Raw genomic sequence first — 21,949 nt, forward strand, 5'->3', positions numbered from 1 at the left:
CACATGTCCCTTATCAGTCAATAGAAGCTTGCAGGTCCTACTCCAGGTTGCCATAACAACTGATCACAGGTTTTAGCAGTTGGTAGGTCCTTAAATATTCAGACGTATGACGGCACAACTACACTGCTACATGCATGGGGGGCAGGGGCCACTATTAAACGGATGGGCGCGGTGGAGTACACTGTTAAAGGGGCGGGCGCTGTGGAGTTCACTGTTAAAGGGGCGGGCACCATGGAGTTCACTGTTAAAGGGGCGGGCAGTGTGGAATTCACTGTTAAAGGGGCGGGCACTGTGGAGGTCACTGTTAAAGGGGCGGTCACAGTTAAAGGGGCGGCCACTGTGAAAGTCACTGTTAAAAGGGCGGTCACTGTTAACCACCTCCGGACCGCTGTACGCACAGACGCGTCCTGGAGGTGGTTGTTTAATTCCTCCTGGACGCGCCGGCGCGTCCTCTCGCGAGACGCGAGATTTCGGTCACAGCCGGCCCGCGCATGCGCATCGCGGGCCGGCAAAAGTTCGAGGAGTATTTCATCAGCAACCTGCCAGCCAATGATCGTCGCTGGCAGGTTGCTGATTTTTAAAAAATCGAATCACAAGCCAGATAACAGATCATATTAGTAAATATGATCTGTTATATGGCTTCTCTGCTCCTCTGCTGGTCCTTTTCGTCGGTTGGATCCAGCAGAGAAGCAGACATCACTGTGAGTACACACCAAACACTGCCCTTAGCCCCTGATCACCATCCATCACCCCCATCATCCAAATTAACCCCTTGATCGCCCCCTGTCAATCACTTAGTGAAAGACAAAAAGTGATCAGTGTAAACTGACACTTTTTTTTTTCACTAGTATTGGCTGTTAGGTTTTAGGGATAGTTTAGGCCCCTTGGTTAGGTAGTTAGCGTCAGTTAGCGCCCACCCCACCGCACCGCAGTCACTTTTATTCGCTGTTTAGCGTATCGCTAATCAGCATTTGGACTTTTATAGTATCTGTAAGTGATCAAAACTGATCACGGTCAGATCTATAATAGTATTAGTGTCACTTTAGTTCGCCCTCCACCCAAAACGCAGTGTTTGCCCGATCAGGCCTGATCGGTCGCCCACACGTGCGTTCACCCACGCCCGCCCCACCGCAGTGACAAAAAATTATTATTTTTTGATCACTGCACATTCACTTTACACGCTCTGCTGCGATAAAAAAATCAGTTTTGATATTTTTTATCAACCGCAGCGGCCTCCGGTACTTCGCTAGCCTCCCCTTTGTAAGACAGGCTTGCTTTTTTTCTTGGGTAGTCTCAGGGAATACCCCTAAATTCAGTAGTCCAAATGTCAAACAGGGGGTATTATTCTGAAGAGGCCTACAGGATTCTGACCCAGTCGGATGAGGAGTGGGAACCCTCATCTGACGAATCTAGCGGGTCAGAATATGAACCTGTAGAAAGCAGTGGCTCTCTGACCCAAAGTTCGGACGAGGAGGTTGAGGTCCCTGGCAGCACCAGGCGTACCCGGCCCCGTGTCGCTAGACCACAGGTTACGCAGGATCCGTTTCAAGAGCAGCAGAGTGGGGCTGTCGCTGCCGGATCACGTGGTGAGGCATTCACCAGCAGCGCAGCCCTTCCTGGACCTAGTACCAGCACTGCCGTACAACATGGTGAAGTAGCGAGCACCAGAAGGGCAGTTGAAGCTGGTACGGTGGCACGTGCACTAGTTACCCCGTCGCAGCCACCGCACAGACAGGCCCGTAGAGCCCCTAGAATCCCTGAGGTGCTGGCAAATCCTGATTGGCAGTCACCAACTTCAGCCGCACCAGTAGTTCCCCCTTTCACCGCCCAGTCTGGAGTTCGGGTTGAGACGGCTCAGATCAGTACGGCCCTGGGATTTTTTGAGCTGTTCTTGACTGCGGAGCTCTTGGACTTAGTCGTGGCAGAGACCAACCAATATGCCACACAATTTATAACCGCAAACCCGGGAAGCTTTTATGCCCAGCCTTTCCGGTGGAAACCAGTCCAAGTTTCCGAACTTAAAATTTTTCTGGGCCTTCTCCTCAACATGGGCCTGACAAAAAAGCATGAATTGCGGTCATATTGGTCAACGCACCCAATTCATCACATGCCCATGTTCTCTGCTGCTATGTCCAGGACACGATTTGAGGCCATCCTGCGTTTCCTGCACTTTAGCGACAACACCACCTCCCGTCCCAGAGGCCACCCAGCTTTTGACCGGCTCCACAAAATTCGGCCCCTCATAGACCATTTCAACCAGAAATTTGCAGATTTGTATACCCCTGAGCAAAACATCTGCGTAGACGAGTCCCTAATACATTTTACCGGGCGCCTTGGCTTCAAACAATACATCCCAAGCAAGCGTGCCCGGTATGGGGTCAAATTGTATAAGCTCTGTGAAAGGGCCACAGGCTATACCCACAAATTTCGGATCTATGAGGGAAAAGATCAGACCCTGGAGCCGGTCGGTTGCCCTGACTACCTGGGGAGCAGTGGGAAGACAGTCTGGGACTTGGTGTCACCCTTATTCGGCAAGGGGTACCATCTTTATGTGGACAATTTTTACACAAGTGTGGCCCTCTTTAGGCATTTGTTTCTAGAACGGATTTGCGCCTGTGGCACCGCGCGAACTAGTCGCGTGGGCTTCCCCCAACGGCTTGTAACCACCCGTCTTGCAAGGGGGGAGAGGGCTGCCTTGTGTAACGAAGAACTGCTCGCGGTGAAATGGAGAGACAAGCGTGACGTTTACATGCTCTCCTCCATTCACGCAGACACGACAATACAAATTCAAAGGGCAACCCGTGTCATTGAAAAGCCCCTCTCAGTCCACGACTATAATGCGCTCATGGGAGGGGTGGACTTCAATGACCAGATGTTGGCTCCCTATTTAGTTTCCCGCAGAACCAGACGCTGGTATAAGAAGGTGTCTGTATATTTAATTCAATTGGCGCTCTACAATAGTTTTGTTCTCTACAGTAAGGCTGGGAGAACACGATCCTTCCTCAAATTCCAGGAAGAGATCATCGAGAACCTCCTTTACCCAGGAGGTTCCGTGGCCCCATCCACCAGTGTAGTTAGCCGTCTACACGAGCGACATTTCCCCAGTGTCGTTGCTGGTACCTCAACCCAACCGCCACCCCGAAAAAAATGTCGTGTCTGTAGCAGGAGTGGAATAAGGCGTGACACCCGCTATTTCTGTCCTGACTGTCCGGACCACCCTGCCCTATGCTTAGGAGAGTGTTTCCGGAAGTACCACACACAGGTACACCTAGCATAGGGATCACATCTCACCAGGACAGGCACACAGGGCTATTAGGGCCCTTTCTCTCACAGCTGCTGCAAACCTCTCCTTTCACCTGGGATAAAGTGCATAACGTACTTCGCCACATCTTTGGGCGATTTGCGCTTTGCACATTGTCCCATGGGCAAGGAGAGGTTTGTTCTATAAAGGTAAAAAAAAAAAAAAAAAAAAAAAAATTACTGGTAAGTAAAAAAGTTTAAAAAGTTTAAAAAAGTTAATATGTTCTGTTCTAAAGTTAATAAAGTTATTGCTTTGCGGCCTGGTTTTTTCTTTTTTGTTTTGTTTTTTTTACCTTCCAGGTGGACCATCCGATCAACCAGCTGCAGCACTGATGTGCATTCGGACAGAAGCATTGCGCTGCTGTCAGATTACACGCAAGTCGGTGTATGTGGCGCTGCAAGACGAGATTTCTCCTCTGCAGTAAAAGATATGTTTGCCGAGGCATATGAGCTGAGGAGGTGGCGGTGTTCATATACTTTGGCAAACACTTTGTATATATTAAAAAAAAATCCCGGCAATGATTTATTCATCCACATCGATTGATGTGAATGGAGAAATCTGGTTTGCCAGGGCATACGAGCTGAAGTGGGTATGGATGTTGGGCGGAGCTCCTATGTCCTGGCAGACGCCTTGCCCCTCCTTTTTCTTTTTTTGGCAGAGATTTTTTCATCCACATTGATCGATGCGAATGAAGAAATCTGTGCCGTTCATTTTTTTCTTTCAGCCCAGAGGCTGAACGGAAAAAAAAAATCTCATTACCCGTATGCTCAATATAAGGAGAATAGCAGAAACTCCTAATGCTGGCCATACATGTAATGATTGCGGAGACCCTCAAATGCCAGGGCAGTACAAACACCCCACAAATAACACCATTTTGGAAAGAAGACAAACTAACTTGTGCCAAAAATTTTTTTTTTCAATGAACTCACCATGCCCCTCATTGAATACCTTGGGGTGTCTTCTTTCCAAAATGGGGTCACATGTGGGGTATTTATACTGCCCTGGCATTTTAGGGGCCCCAAAGCGTAAGAAGAATGCTGGTATCCAAATGTCTAAAAATGCCCTCCTAAAAGGAATTTGGGCCCCTTTGCCCACCTAGGCTGCAAAAAAGTGTCACACATCTGGTATCTCCGTACTCAGGAGAAGTTGAGGAATGTGTTTTGGGGTGTCTTTTTACATATACCCATGCTGGGTGAGAGAAATATCTTGGTCAAATGCAAACTTTGTATAACAAAAATGGGAAAAGTTGTCTTTGCCAAGATATTTCTCTCACCCAGCATGGGTATATGTAAAATGACACCCCAAAACACATTCCCCACCTTCTCCTGAGTACGGAGATACCAGATGTGTGACACTTTTTTGCAGCCTAGGTGGGCAAAGGGGCCCATATTCCAAAGAGCACCTTTCGGATTTCACAGGTCATTTTTTACTGAATTTGATTTCAAACTCCTTACCACACATTTGGGCCCCTAGAATGCCAGGGCAGTATAACTGCCCCACAAGTGACCCCATTTTGGAAAGAAGACACCCCAAGGTATTCCGTGAGGGGCATGGCGAGTTCCTAGAATTTTTTATTTTTTGTCACAAGTTAGTGGAAAATGATTTTTTTTTTTTTTTTCATACAAAGTCTCATATTCCACTAACTTGTGACAAAAAATAAAAACTTCCATGAACTCACTATGCCCATCAGCGAATACCTTGGGGTCTCTTCTTTCCAAAATGGGGTCACTTGTTGGGTAGTTATACTGCCCTGGCATTCTAGGGGCCCAAATGTGTGGTAAGGAGTTTGAAATCAAATTCTGTAAAAAATGACCTGTGAAATCCGAAATGTGCTCTTTGGAATATGGGCCCCTTTGCCCACCTAGGCTGCAAAAAAGTGTCACACATCTGGTATCTCCGTACTCAGGAGAAGGTGGGGAATGTGTTTTGGGGTGTCATTTTACATATACCCATGCTGGGTGAGAGAAATATCTTGGCAAAAGACAACTTTTCCCATTTTTTTATACAAAGTTGGCATTTGACCAAGATATTTATCTCACCCAGCATGGGTATATGTAAAAAGACACCCCAAAACACATTCCTCAACTTCTCCTGAGTACGGAGATACCAGATGTGTGACACTTTTTTGCAGCCTAGGTGGGCAAAGGGGCCCACATTCCAAAAGAGCACCTTTCGGATTTCACAGGTCATTTTTTACTGAATTTCAAACTCCTTACCACACATTTGGGCCCCTAGAATGCCAGGGCAGTATAACTACCCCACAAGTGACCCCATTTTGGAAAGAAGAGACCCCAAGGTATTCGCTGATGGGCATAGTGAGTTCATGGAAGTTTTTATTTTTTGTCACAAGTTAGTGGAATATGAGACTTTGTATGAAAAAAAAAATAAAAAAAATCATCATTTTCCACTAACTTGTGACAAAAAATAAAAAATTCTAGGAACTCGCCATGCCCCTCACGGAATACCTTGGGGTGTCTTCTTTCCAAAATGGGGTCACTTGTGGGGTAGTTATACTGCCCTGGCATTCTAGGGGCCCAAATGTGTGGTAAGGAGTTTGAAATCAAATTCAGCAAAAAATGACCTGTGAAATCCGAAAGGTGCTCTTTGGAATATGGGCCCCTTTGCCCACCTAGGCTGCAAAAAAGTGTCACACATCTGGTATCTCCGTACTCAGGAGAAGTTGAGGAATGTGTTTTGGGGTGTCTTTTTACATATACCCATGCTGGGTGAGATAAATATCTTGGTCAAATGCCAACTTTGTATAAAAAAATGGGAAAAGTTGTCTTTTGCCAAGATATTTCTCTCACCCAGCATGGGTATATATAAAATGACACCCCAAAACACATTCCCCACCTTCTCCTGAGTACGGAGATACCAGATGTGTGACACTTTTTTGCAGCCTAGGTGGGCAAAGGGGCCCATATTCCAAAGAGCACCTTTCGGATTTCACAGGTCATTTTTTACAGAATTTGATTTCAAACTCCTTACCACACATTTGGGCCCCTAGAATGCCAGGGCAGTATAACTACCCCACAAGTGACCCCATTTTGGAAAGAAGAGACCCCAAGGTATTCGCTGATGGGCATAGTGAGTTCATAGAACTTTTTATTTTTTGTCACAAGTTAGTGGAATATGAGACTTTGTAAGAAAAAAAAATAATAAAAAAAAAATCATCATTTTCCGCTAACTTGTGACAAAAAATAAAAAGTTCTATGAACTCACTATGCCCATCAGCGAATACCTTAGGGTGTGTACTTTCCGAAATGGGGTCATTTGTGGGGTGTTTGTACTGTCTGGGCATTGTAGAACCTCAGGAAACACGACAGGTGCTCAGAAAGTCAGAGCTGCTTCAAAAAGCGGAAATTCACATTTTTGTACCATAGTTTGTAAACGCTATAACTTTTACCCAAACCATTTTTTTTTTTACCCAAACATTTTTTTTTTATCAAAGACATGTAGAACAATAAATTTAGAGCAAAATGTATATATGGATCTCGTTTTTTTTTGCAAAATTTTACAACTGAAAGTGAAAAATGTCATTTTTTTGCAAAAAAATCGTTAAATTTCGATTAATAACAAAAAAAGTAAAAATGTCAGCAGCAATGAAATACCACCTAATGAAAGCTCTATTAGTGAGAAGAAAAGGAGGTAAAATTCATTTGGGTGGTAAGTTGCATGACCGAGCAATAAACGGTGAAAGTAGTGTAGGTCAGAAGTGTAAAAAGTGGCCTGGTCTTTCAGGGTGTTTAAGCACTGGGGGCTGAGGTGGTTAAAGGGGCGCCCACTGTGAAAGTCACTGTTAAAGGGGCGGTCACTGTGAAAATCACTGTTAAAGGGGCGGCCACTGTTAAAAGGGACGCAACTGTGAAAGTCACTGTTGAAGGGCCGGTCACTGTTAAAGGGGCGGCCACTGTGAAAGTCACTGTTGAAGGGGCGGTCACTGTTAAAGGGGCGGCCACTGTGAAAATCACTGTTAAAGGGGCGGTCACTGTTAAAGGGACGGACACTGTGAAATGCACTGTTAAAGGGGCGGCCACTGTTAAAGGGACTCCAGCAATTGAGTTGCAAGAAAAGGATTTTTTAATTGGTATTGCGGCTGTGTACAATGTGACGTTTCGGCCACACAGCGCTTTCCAGTCAGTGCTAATGCACTCTTACCCTGACGCCCGCATCCTGGCCAATGTGTGGCGAAACGTCACATTGTACACAGCCGCAATACCAATTAAAAAATCCTTTTCTTGCAACTCAATTGCTGGAGTTTCTATATTTATTATAAGACTGGGTGGGAACCCGACTTCCAGCGGCAAATGGACGGCAGAGTGCCACGAAGTTTTGCTTATATGTTGAGATCTGCACACCCTAGGTGGTGGGTGCTCGTAGAGGACATACGTCAATCATGCTTTTAATACATAACGTTTTTAGTCTACATCATTTTGTTCCATCCAAATAAAATACAAATGTAAATATAATAGGCCATATAAGAAACCCCCAACGTTTCGGTCAGGAAAGGGATCTGCGAAGAATATAAAAAGATCACTTATAAGGTGTCCTGGATTACAAAATGGTAGAAGTAGTGATAGCTTAGATATAGCTTTTATATACATATATATATATATATATATATATATATATATATATATATATATATATATATAGAATGATAGTAAACGCTGTTTTTTTTAAAAATTAGAACAAATTGGAGCATAAGTATAGACTAAATAAACAAACATGAGTCACCTGCATCCAAGTGATATAGTACAAGTAATATAGTGCAAGCTAAAGAAACATGATTGAAGTAAGGAATACATAGGTATATGAACGATATAGACATATAAACACCAATGGTTGGTGTGTATGTACATATGAGGCAATATAGCATGAGTAGGAGGTGGTATAACATAGAGGAGGGAGGCATGGTGGAGGTCAATAGAAGAAGACAGTAAAAGAGGCGGCCACTGTGAAAGTCACTGTTAAAGGGGCGGTCACCGTTAAAGAGGCAGCCACTGTGAAAATCACTGTTAATGGGGCGGTCACAGTTAAAGTGGCGGCCATTGTGAAAGTCACTGTTAAAGGGGCGGCCACAGTGAAAGTCACTGTTAAAGGGGCAGTCACCATGGAAGCCACTGTTAAAGGGGCGGTCACCATAGAAGTCACTGTTAAAGGGGCGATCACCATTAAAGGGGCGGACACTGTCAAAGTCACTGTTAAAGGGGCGGTCACCGTTAAAGAGGCGGCCACTGTGAAAGTCACTGTTAAAGGGGCGATCACCGTTAAAGGGGCGGCCATTGTGAAAGTCACTGCTATTTAATATAAAATTGCAATAAATAAATACCCGAGCAACGCCGGGTCATCAGCTAGTATTAGATAAAGTGACCAGTCAAAATGGCAGGAACCAGGAATTACTGTAGGGAAAACAACTCAGACTACCAACTGAGTAAAAGGTTGAACCCACATTAGTTGGCCCATACAGGTATCAAAATTCAAATAGTGATCAATACAGTCTACTGGTGCAGCCATAATTAATTAAATATTCTTCTGAAATACTTTGTTCTTTACATAGTTGAATGTGCTGACAACAAAATTACACAAAAATAAAAAAATGGAAATCAAATTTTTCAAACCATGGAGGTCTGGATTTGGAGTCACACTCAAAATAAAGTGGAAAAACACTACAGGCTGATCCAACTTTGATGTAATGTCCTTAAAACAAGTCTAAATGAGGCTCAGTAGTGTGTGTGGCCTCCACGTGCCTGTATGACCTCCCTACAACGCCTGTGCATGCTCCTGATGAGGTGGCGGATGGTCTCCTGAGGGATCTCCTCCCAGACCTGGACTAAAGCATCTGCCAACTCCTGGACAGTCTGTGGTGCAACGTGACGTTGGTGGATAGAGCGAGACATGATGTCCCAGATGTGCTCAATTGGATTCAGGTCTGGGGAACGGGCGGGCCAGTCCATAGCATCAATGCCTTCGTCTTGCAGGAACTGCTGACACACTCCAGCCACATGAGGTCTAGCATTGTCTTGCATTAGGAGGAACCAATGGCCAACCGCACCAGCATATGGTCTCACAAGGGGTCTGAGGATCTCATCTCGGTACCTAATGGCAGTCAGGCTACCTCTGGCGAGCACATGGAGGGCTGTGCGGCCCTCCAAAGAAATGCCACCCCACAACATTACTGACCCAATGCCAAACCGGTCATGCTGGAGGATGTTGCAGGCAGCAGAACGTTCTCCATGGCGTCTCAAGACTCTGTTACGTCTGTCACATGTGCTCAGTGTGAACCTGCTTCATCTGTGAAGAGCACAGGGCGCCAGTGGTGAATTTGCCAATCTTGGTGTTCTCTGGCAAATGCCAAACGTCCTGCACGGTGTTGGGCTGTAAGCACAACCCCCACCTGTGGACGTCGGGCCCTCATATCACCCTCATGGAGTCTGTTTCTGATCGTTTGAGCAGACACATGCACATTTGTGGCCTGCTGGAGGTCATTTTGCAGGGCTCTGGCAGTGCTCCTCCTGTTCCTCCTTGCACAAAGGCGGAGGTAGCGGTCCTGCTGCTGGGTTGTTGCCCTCCTACGTCCTCCTCCACGTCTCCTGATGTACTCGCCTGTCTCCTGGTAGCGCCTCCATGCTCTGGACACTACGCTGACAGACACAGCAAACCTTCTTGCCACAGCTCGCATTGATGTGCCATTCTGGATAAGCTGCACTACCTGAGCCACTTGTGTGGGTTGTAGACTCCGTCTCATGCTACCACTAGAGTGAAAGCACTGCCAGCATTCAAAAGTGACCAAAACATCAGCCAGGAAGCATAGGAACTGAGAATTCGTCTGTGGTCACCACCTGCAGAACCACTCCTTTATTGGGGGTGTCTTGCTAATTGCCTTTAATTTCCACCTGTTGTCTATCCCATTTGCACAACAGCATGTGAAATTGATTGTCACTCAGTGTTGCTTCCTAAGTGGACAGTTTGATTTCACAGAAGTGTGATTGACTTGGAGTTACATTGTGTTGTTTAAGTGTTCCCTTTATTTTTTTGAGCAGTGTATATTAGAATCCATGTTAAAAACCCAGACAAACAATTGCGGTGGCAACGGTCATAAATATTGTGTTTAGAGATGGGCGAATTTCTCAAAAATTCGATATGGTCGGTTCGCCGAATTTTCGGAAAAGATTTGCTTCGATCCAAATTTATTTGCGGTGAATTGCGTTAAAAACTGCTATTTCCAGGCAGAGAGCCTTTCTAGGGGTGTAGAACACTGTGCCTTGCAGTAACATGCATAGGGAGTCTGCTTTGGTAGTGAAATGATACTGTGAGTCAGTAAGACATGCAGATGACAGGCGTCGCTATTAGAATCAATGTTCACTTCACTTATTTGGGCAGTCATGGGGCTAAAAAAGACCAAATAACTCAACTATGAACACAGCCTTACAGGTCGATGTTAGCGTCAAGAAGAAGCGCACTCCTTTTACACACTTGTCAGCTGATTCCACATAGATATCTACAGAACATATTCTATTACCGTATTTTTCGCCCCATAAGATGCACTCCCCCCCCCCCCAAAAGTGGGGGAAAAATGCCCCTGCATTTTATAGGGCGAATGCTGCCATTTTGCATTGCAGTCTGCGATGCTACAGCATCGCAGACTGCGATGTATCAGCTGGAGGGGGGAGGGAGGAGGGGCCGGTGTCATGCAAAGGCGGCAGGGCCGGTGCGGTCACTGTACTCCAGCCCTGCCGCTCACTCACTTCCTTAATGCCTAAACCTTTTATAATAATAACTTTAATTGAAGTTCCGATCCCCAGCCCCATCTGTACTACTTACTAAATGTCCTGTAGCAGGCAGAGCAGGGCGGGCGGCCGGCAGGCTCTCACTGACGTCACGTGCCTGCGCCGCCTACTTCATTCATAAAGAGTGAGAGGCTGGGCCGGAGTACAGTGACCGCACCGGCCCTGCCACATTTGCATGCCACCGGCCCCTCCTCCCTCCCCACTTCCACAGGTTTAGTTTCGGTATATTAGGGCATCTGTGGATGCCACTATTATGGGGTGGGGGATATGTGGATGGCACTGTCATGGGGTGGGGGATCTGTGGGTGACACATATATAGCAGTGCCATCCACAGATCCACCCCCATAACAGTGTCATTCACAGATACCCCTCCATAACAGTGCCATCCACAGATTACCCCCCATAACAGTGCCATCCACAGATCACCCCCCCATAACAGTGCCATCCACAGATTGTTGTGCATTTTCATACGTATACAATATTATCTAATGACATTATAATTAAAATGAATGCTCATCTCATTGCCTTTAAGAATAAGATCAGCCTGAACCAAAATTATATTATGTGGCTGAGGAGGCCAAGATGAGTTCATGGCAAGTTCAGTCTATATAAAAAAAAAAATAATAATTGTGAACATAGATGGACATTGTATTTAAAAGTTATTACTAAAGATATGAGATCATCTGGTAAGGAGTATGCCAACTCCCTACAACATGTCTCTCTGGAGGGAACATGGTTACTTGATAAGGACTCATGTCCTTGGAGCACACCTGCTGTATGAGGTTCAATTTATATATTCATAATTATATTACATATATCTTTGCATGGTATATTTAGTTTACAACATATGTTAATCAATAATTCATATAATATGTTATCTATGTGTAGCAATGTATCGATTTATATATATGTTATACCATGTATTTACCATTTAGAAGAAACAACTACAGAAATAAGTAAGTTTAAGTTAATTGGATTTCAAGACAATAGTTATTCATGGGAATAGATAAGTGAAATGTTCAAGTTCCGATGCCTAGCATCAAAGCCGCTATATAAAATTTTCATCAAGTCAACCTATATTTCAAAAAGATAGGAGAAGACAGTCAACTCTAACAAGTCCAGGATATAGGTAATTAAAAGTGTAAGGAAAAGACCTTCCTCAGTGATTTATGGTAAGATAGGTCATCGAAAGTCATGAAAACATATTATTAGATATTTAATTTTAATGCTTAAAAGTTGGGATGTTCACCTACAGTACCGCAGTGCCATCTGGAGGCAGATGGGCAACATTATATTATTTCATTATTTGTCCTATACCATATTAGGAGTCGAGATAACGTCATGAGGTTATTAGCATGCGAATACACCCACCCTACCTGATTGGGAATCCATAATCTAAAGGGGATGATTCTTAGATAAGGGGGGGAATAATTACTCGTGTGCAGGGTAGCATAGTTAGCAAGAGAAAAAAAAAGAGCTAGAGAAAAGATCCATATATCCATTGATCCATCCATTCATTCAATCAAAAAGAAAACTTTACCAGAAGAAACTTGGATTACTCTTTTTGGATTACTAGGAAAGTTCTTCAGAACTGGTCCCATCTGAACTCTGTCTACCTTTGACCCGGTAAAGTATATTTTGTTTACTACTCGTGATATTAATAAGATATTTCTCTCGGTATATAGTCAAGCGTTCCCATATTGTGGGAATATATAGTGTTAGGCGCCTCCATAATGCTGATTATTCTCTTAGCAAAGATGCATATTGTTAATGGAAGGTCTGACATTATTTGAAAAGAGGACTAAAACCCTTGGAAAGTTATTTTCCTTAGTCTGATTACCGAGCTGAATATTTTATCATATTAATATCATATATTTTTGGTTGGTCATAGGAAAACAGAGTCAAGGGATAACAGTTATTTTCCTGTAAATCCGTGTTTTATTGTTATAACCTGTTTGATAACAGAAGATCCTAAGTTTCTCTTGGTATATGAGTCCCGTTTGTTAAAAGTATGACACTGGTTGTCATGAATCAATAAATCATACTGTGCTGATCAGATAGGGGTGTGTTCACACCACCGTGTGGTACATTTTGGATGTTACGTTGTAACTTCATCATTTGCTTTACAGTTGTATTGTTTTTATATTCTTTGTTTTTATAATAAACGATTATATATTTTTGCATATACAATTGTTCCTTTGTTTCACTGCTTGCACAAATCAAATTAAGATACTTGATAAAAAGAACTTAGAGGCGTTTTTTATGTCCACCTGAAGGAGAATATATTTTTATATTTTTTTATCCTCTCTTTTATATGAAGATTCTTTTTCATATAGAAGATATATGACAAGATCACCCCCCATAACAGTGCCATCCACAGATCACCCCCATAACAGTGCCATCCACAGATCCCCCCCCATAACAGTGCCATCCACAGATCACCCAACCATAACAGTGCCATCCACAGATCACCCCCCCATAACAGTGCCATCCACAGATCTCCCTCCCATAACAGTGCCATCCACAGATCCCCCATAGTAGTGTTATGCACAGACCACCATTAGTTAAAAACCCACCAAAAGCACACCTTTTGGTTAAAAATATTTTTTTTCTTATTTTCCTCCTCAAAAACCTATAGGGCGATAAATACGGTAAACGCTTATACAAGTAGACCCCCCCCGACAGAGTGGAGAGGGTGTCAGCAGTAAGTTTGTGTTGACGTCATTGATTAATTTGCCCTTCCTCTGATCCGTCAGAACAATAACCCACAAAAAACGGATCCTGTCTGTAGAGCAAACGCCTTCACTCAGTCAGCATTTGGTCAATAATCCATCTGTATTGCTAATGCCAAAAAAAAAACAGGAGTGGATCTAAAACAGAGATGACACGTGAATGGAATATTTTCATGTCTTCTGTGTTTTGTACTGATTTTGGCTACCAAATCAGAAGCAAATTCTGATGGGACCATATAGGCTTTACAGCTGCTACACAGACAGGATCCGTTGTGCGTCTCATTTTTCCTTTCTTCTGACTGATCAGAAGAAAGGTCTAATAAATGATTATGTCAGCCAGTCCGAAAGCCAAAATAGTGACCCAGTCATGAAGTGGGGAGAGCATGGGAAGTCCACAGAGTGTCCCTATGAGAGAGTGGTGAGGTGAAAGCAGCATGAGGATACCACACAGTGGCCCAATGACAAAGTCTGGAGGTGGGGGCAGCATCAGGAGGCCACAGAGTGGAAGAATGACAGTGTGGAGGTGCCAGCAGTATGAGGAGGCCACCGAGTGGCACAATCACAGAGTATGTAGTTGGCAGCAGTATGTGGAGGCCATCGAGTGGCCAGGTTAAATAGTGTAGAGATGGCAGCATCAGGAGGCCAGAGGGGCAAGGTGACATAGTGTGGACATGGCAGCAGCATGATACAACAGAGTGGCACGGTGACATAGTGTGGACATAGCAGCACCAGGAGCCCACAGAGTGTCAAGGTGACATAGTGTGGACATGGCAGCATCAGTAGGCCACAGAGTGGCAAGGTGACACAGTGACCATGGCAGCATAATTAGGCCACAGAGTGGCAAGGTGACATAGTGTGGAGGTGGGTGGCAATACTAGTAATCGCTTAAGATAGTGGGTGAAAGAAGGAGCACTTGGCATCAGATGTTTGGCATCAGGCGGGTAACAGCATCACAATAGTAGCTGAGGCAGGTAGCCAGAAGAAAATGGTCTCTTTTGTCAAAATGTTGGTGTGGCACCATGGATGATCTAGTCTGATGCATCAGGCATTTGCAGTACGACAGTCCTTCAGGGGGAGCGAGTGTGAGGTCACGGGGGTCAGTAGACAGACCGAGGGTTGCTCTTAGTACTCACAGATTGTAGTATACCCTGGGCAGGCGTACAGTCAGTGATGAAGAGGCTGGCACGTAGATCCTCTGGGGCACTCTCTAGATATAGGGACCAGGCCGGGTGATAGGTGAGGTGCCCTGGGTGTTGAAGGTTTAGCGTGCCTGTGGCAAAATCCCTTACAGTTCGTGACGCCAGTGCCGGTAACGGTGGCACACCGATTGTTAGGAGGAATAATTGAGGTACACACGATTGCAGTGAACTAGAATTCTTCTTTACTGAACAGTTCAAACTATGTACAAACTCCAAACAGTTCCATATGAAGAATATTTAGTAGCAGGCAGGCTTTACCCAGGTGGCAGGTAGAATCCTAGCAAGATAACTCAGGGGGAATTAAACTCACAAATCAGGCTGTACTTTCTGCAGAATCCTGTCTGGCTTTCTCCAAGGCCAGTATGCCTAATAGCTGGCTTTATCCTTGGGTAGGGAAACCTCCTCTGGTATCAATTCTCTTGCTGACAATAAACTTCTGCCCCTCAGCTTTCCACTGGGATGTATAGGATTAGCACTGCTCTGTACTCTGCAGGGTGCAGGATAACTCAGGAGGAACTTCTTCTCCTGGACTCAGGTGGAGAACCTGGACTATCTAGCTGCATGTTCTTGGCTGACCCTCAGCTACTCTATGACTAGAGTCAACACTGGCCTCAACCCCCCCCCCCCCCCCCCCTTCCCAGCTGGACTGGGCCTGTCCCTCTACAGCTTAGGAGGAGAAACTACACCCCTAGCAGACTGGGTACACAGGAAATGACAGGGAAATATGCATTACAATGCAATACAAAATACCATGACCATGCTCCACAGGAGGTGGGGAACAACATGACCCAATTGACCCTTAAGTAGTGCCCACCTTTACGTAGTGGGACACTACACATTGGTGTGTTGAAATCCTGGCTGATCCACGCCTGATAAATCTTGATGCAGTGTCCCACTATGTGCTATATGTGGGCACTTTAAACTCTTGCTAAATGTCATATCAAATGTATTGTGGCATCATGCTGTAGTTCCCTTTAACAGGCTGGCAGTATCATTTACCTTTATTTGCTCCTAGGTGGTGCAGGAACCACTTAGATATACAGTCAGGTCCATAAATATTGGGACAGGGACACAATTGTAACATTTTTGGCTCTATACACCACCACAATGGATTTGTAATGAAACTAACAAGATGTGCTTTAACTGCAGACTGTCAGCTTTAATTTGAGGGTATTTACATCCAAATCAGGTGAACGGTGTAGGAATTATAACAGTTTTCATATATGCCTCCCACTTGTTAAGGAACTAAAAGTAATGGGATAATTGCCTTCTCAGCTGTTCCATGGCCAGGTGTGTGCTATTCCCTCATTATCCCAATTACAATGAGCAGATAAAAGGTCTAGAGTTAATTTCAAGTGTGCTATTTGTATTTGCAATCTGTTGCTGTGAACTCTCAAGATGAGATCCAAAGAGCTGTCACTATCAGTGAAGCAAGCCATCATTAGGCTGAAAAAACAAAACAAACCCATCAGAGAGATGTCAAAAACATTAGGCTTGGCCAAAACAACTGTTTGGAAGATTCTGAGCCGGTGAGCTCAGCAACACCAAAAGACCCGGAAGACAACGGAAAACAACTGTGTTGGATGACCGAAGAATTCTTTCCCTGGTGAAGAAAACACCCTTCACAACAGTTGGCCAGATCAAGAACACTCTCCAGGAGGTAGGTGTATGTGTGTCAAAGTCAACAATCAAGAGAAGACTTCACCACAGTGAATACAGAGGGTTCACCACAAGATGTAAACCATTGGTGAGCCTCAAAAACAGGAAGGCCAGATTAGAGTTTGTCAAATGACATCTAAAAAAGCCTTCACAGTTCTGGAACAACTTAATATGGACAGATTAGACCAAGATCAACTTGTACCAGAGTGATGGGAAGAGAAGAGTATGGAGAAGGAATGAAACTGCTCATGATCTAAGCATACCACCTCATCAGTGAAGCATGGCGGTGGTAGTGTCATGGTAGCTGCCAATTGAACTGGTTCTCTTGTATTTATTGATGATGTGACTGCTGACAAAAGCAGCAGGATGAATTCTGAAGTGTTTCAGGCAATATTATCTGCTCATATTCAGCCAAATGCTTCAGAACTCATTGGACGGTGCTTCACAGTGCAGATGGACAATGACCCAAAGCATACTGCAAAAGCAACCAAAGAGTTTTAAGGGAAAGAAGTGGAATGTTATTCAATGGCCAAGTCAATCACCTGACCTGAATCCGATTGAACATGCATTTCACTTGCTGAAGACAAAACTGAAGTGAAAATGCCCAAAGAACAAGCAGGAACTGAAGACAGTTGCAGTAGAGGCCTGGCAGAGCATCACCAGGGATGAAACCCAGCGTCTGGTGATGTCTATGCGTTCCAGGCTGTAATTGACTGCAAAGGATTTGCAACCAAGTATTAAAAAGTGAAAGTTTGATTTATGATTATTATTCAGTCCCATTACTTTTGGTCCCTTAACAAGTGGGAGGCACATATGCAAACTGTTGTAATTCCTACACAGTTTACCTGATTTGGATGTAAATTGCCTCAAATTAAAGCTGACAGTCTGCAGTTAAAGCACATCTTGTTTGTTTCATTTCAAATTTATTGTGGTGGTGTATAGAGCCAAAAATGTTAGAATTGTGTCAATGTCCCAACATTTATGGACCTGACTGTATATCGGGGGGGGGGGGGGGGGGGTAAAGTTAGTGTGTCCAATGTTAATGAAGAGATGAGGAAGTTATTGGAGAAGGTGGAAATTTTTATTTCCACCTAAATAATTTGCAAAAGATTTTACTGCATATAAGTGCAGCGTTTAACACAGAATCCAAGTTTTTTTTCCACTCAAATATTTTAAAAGATATTTTAGCGCATATCAGTGCAGTGCTTAACGCCAAATACAAGTTTTTTTTCCAACCAAATATTTCAAAAGAGATTTTATCGCATATCAGTGCAGTGCTTAACGCAGAATACAAGATTTTTTCTGAAGTGAACTGGACGTAGTGGAGGAAGTAGGTCCACGATGGAACAGCGAGACGTGGACCTTGTGCGTTTTCTGTGCTGCAGAAAAGTCCCCATAGTGTCCAGTAAGCAATACCGTAAATAGATGCGGGATGGTGTGAATTATTTGCATTTTTGTGCAGGGTTAGTGTATATTGTATTCACCTGTATTGGTGTGCCGCTCTTATGGATGTCGTCACGTAAGTGTACAGTGTGTGAAACATAAATACAAAATTTCAACACAACGTAATTCAGTCCATACCGCAAAAAGGACTTTCCCACATATAACTTCAGCGCTGAACACTGAATATATTTAGATTTTTGTACAGAAATATGCCACTAAAGGCTTTACCTCATAACACTGCAACAGGGAACGCTGAATATATTTTAATTTTTCTACTGATATACGTCAATAAATGTTTTGAAGATACAAGTGCAGCAGCGAATGGCGAATGTATATTTCTTTTTCTACTGATATACGTCAATAAAGCTTTTTCTACATATAAGTGCACCAGCGAATGGCGAATGTATATTTCTTTTTTTACTGCTATACGTGAATAAAGTTTTTTCAAGATATAAGTGCAGCAGCGAATGGCGAATGTACCGTATTTTTAACCCTATAAGACGTACCGGCCCATAAGACACACCTAGGTTTTAGAGGAGAACAATAAGAAAAAAAAAATTTCCATTACACCTTAGGTCAGACCCCCAATGTTAATCAGACCTCAGCTTATAGCCCCAATCAGACCCCCAATGTCAATCAGACCTCAGATCAGACCCCCAATGCCTCAGATCAACCCCCATATGTCAGCCATCTATCAGCCCCATATGTGAGCTATCGATCAACCCCTATATGTCAGCCATCTATCAGCCTCCATATGTCAGCCATCTATCAGCCCCATATGTCAGCCATCTATCACCCCCATATGTCAGCTGTCAGCCCCCATATGTCAGTTGTCAGCCCCCATATGTCATTTGTCAGCCCCCATATGTCAGCCATCAGCCCCATATATAAGCCCCTATATGTCAGCCCCCATCAGCCCCCAGCGCAAATAAAAAAAAAATACTCACTTACCTTGCCTGCACCTGGACGCCACCGCTCCTCACCATCGCAATACTCTTCATCCTGCTGTTGGCTGTGTATCGTGGCGCGCAGTGTGAGGTCACAGAGTGCTCTCACGCTGTGCGCAGCCCTGTACAGCCGATAGCCGAGCCAAGGACCAGGTCCTCAGGTACTAATAAAGCGCTTCCATAATGGAAGAACTTCATTAGTATTCACCCCATAAGACGCAGGGGCATTCTTCCCGCACTTTGGGGGGGGAAAAGTGCGTCTTATGGGGCAAAAAATACGGTATATTTCTTTTTATACTGCAATACACCAGTAAAGGCTTTACCAGATATAACTGCAACAGTGAACTGACAATATATTTTTCATGTAGTACTGAAATACGCCCATATACACTTTCACCAGAAATAACAGCAGAAGTGACCTGAGAATATATATTTCTTGTTGGACTCAAATAGGCCACTATACGTTTTCAAGAGAAATAACTGCAGAAGTGAACTGAAAATGTATTTTTCTTGTTGGACTGAAATAGGCCACTATACGCCTTCAACAAAAATAATGGCAGAAGTGAACTGGAAATGCATTTTTCTTGTTGGACTGAAATAGGCCACTATATGCTTTCAACAGAAATAACTGCAACAGTGCAGTGCGTATCTATTTTTCTTTGTTTACTTAAATACGCCCCTATACGCTTTCAAAACAACGCTATTAAAACAAAAAAAAAACATTTTGGGCAAAATACTTAATTTGCAGCCTTTACTGCATCTGTCAGTGTGAAATACACGCGTTAGATACAGCTGTTATGTTTGAGGCCAATTATTGGCCGGATTAATGGGAGGAGCCCCGCACATTTAAACCCCTCTGGTTCCGCCACTCACCCGTCGGGACAATCGAGTCATCTGAAGCTTCGTTCAGGCTTCCGGCTTCCGACCCGTGACGTCATTCGGCTGCTGCTGTCTGGCCTCGGCTGCCTTCGGTATTGATCAGCCGTTTTTCGTTCCTCTCCGTGCGGCGGGAGATTCGAATTTTCAGGGCTTGTGAGTATGCCTTTGAGCTCTGCCGTTCGCAGTTTCCATACAATACAATGCTTTGTTTCATTTCAGGCTGCACGGCCACTGCCTACCCTTGCTTTAGCTCACCTGCAACTGAGAGAAAAGTAAATAAAATGTGTGTTTGAATTATTATTTTTTTTTTTAAAGGGGAAGTGACATCCATTTCTGGTGATTTTGTTTTTGTTCATTTACCCGCGGCGTCTCAGGTGCCGCCACTTGCATACAGTGTAATTTATGGGTACCTTATTATACGTTTGCCCCCCCTTTTACACACGCACCTTGCACGCCGAGACCTCAGTGTGACATGCCTGTTCTTTCCAGGCTTCAGTCACGTCTCGGTTAGTTAGCCTACACCCGTCACGGGCCTCATTCTGCCCCACGTCTGTGTTGCCATTACGTTGTTCACGGTCTTTCTGTTGTCTGGTTTGTCGGGTGTCTGGTGGTGGGTCAGAGCACGTTGGCTTTGGCGCTCGTTACATTTTTTAGCTTCTCTCATTCGTATTCACAGGATGTCTCGGCCTTCGGATTTAGATGAGTTGGTCTCCGTTCCGCCTTCCACTGCCAGGGGCTCCGAACACGGCAGTACTCCGTCCCTGCGAGCATGGATCATCCTCCGTCTGACGGCTGAATTACGGCATCGTGGGGTTCAGTTTCCGGCGACTGCCCGCAAAGCTGAACTGTTTCAATGATTGTTTCCTGCCCCAGCTGCGGCCGATGCTGCGGCCGATGCTGCGGCCTCCGGAGTCGAACAGGTCTCTCTGCAAACTGTGGCCACTTCCCTTACGCAAATCCATACATTGTTGAACTCCCTTAACTCCTCTCTCCAGGATTGGCAACAGCGTATGGAGTCGGTGGAGGTGGCTGCCTCCGGCCCCCCGGCTGTCCCGGTGGTTCCCGCAGCCCCCCCCCCCCCCCAGTGCTCTCAGGTATACCTGCTTCACCTCCCTCTGTTACTCCGGCTCACTTTGTGCCTTCTAGCATCAGGAAGGACATCCTGGAGGGGAAGGATGTGAACCTCGCTTCCTTGCTGTTGGTGTCGCAGGACAGGACCGAGAACAAGGCCTTTGCCTGCGGGGACGTTTCGGTGATCCTTAAAGCGAAGGATCCTCGTTTCAACCGTAAGCTGTCCCTGCCCGAGTTCATGCTGGCGTTCAACGTGTACAGAGAGACGTGGTTAGCTCGGTGGCACTCAACAGGAGGGAGGAGTTGGACCTGTATCTGTACCGAGTGGTGGAGTTGGGTCACAGGTATGGTGGTTGGGTGTTCTACGACTACCACAGGTCTTTTTCGGCTAAGGCAGCGGCCACCCTGGCTCAGTTCCAAGTTGTGACCAACTGGGGCGGCGTGGACATGGAGCTGTTCTGCTGTCATTTTGCAGGTTTAAGGGCACCGGTGTGTGCCATCTGCCAGTCCTCCTCCCATGCCACCACTTGGTGTCCCTCCGCCGAGATCCCGTCCATCCCGGGTTTTTCCAGATCGGCTGCAGCCTCTCTCCCGAATCCTAAGCAGGCGGTGCAGCTGGATAAATTGATAAATATGCAACAACTTCAATCATACCGCCTGCTACTTTGGGCAATGCCGTCTCCTGCACATCTGTGCCTTGTGCTTTCGGGCCCACCCCAAATCGGATTTTAGGGGGGATTCAGCGTGACTAAGCAGGGTTAACGTGGGGTTCCTGAGTCACTGTCTGGTGGGTCAACCATCCCCGTCTTTCCGTGACTTCCTGGTACAGGGGTTCACCCTGGGGTTCCACACAGGGTTCATCACCTTGCCCACCTCCTCTTTTGAGTGCAGGAATCTGCTGTCATCCTCCCTGGATCCGGACGAAGTT

Source organism: Bufo bufo, chromosome 2 (genome assembly GCF_905171765.1).
Source record: "Bufo bufo chromosome 2, aBufBuf1.1, whole genome shotgun sequence".
Taxonomy (NCBI): domain Eukaryota; kingdom Metazoa; phylum Chordata; class Amphibia; order Anura; family Bufonidae; genus Bufo; species Bufo bufo.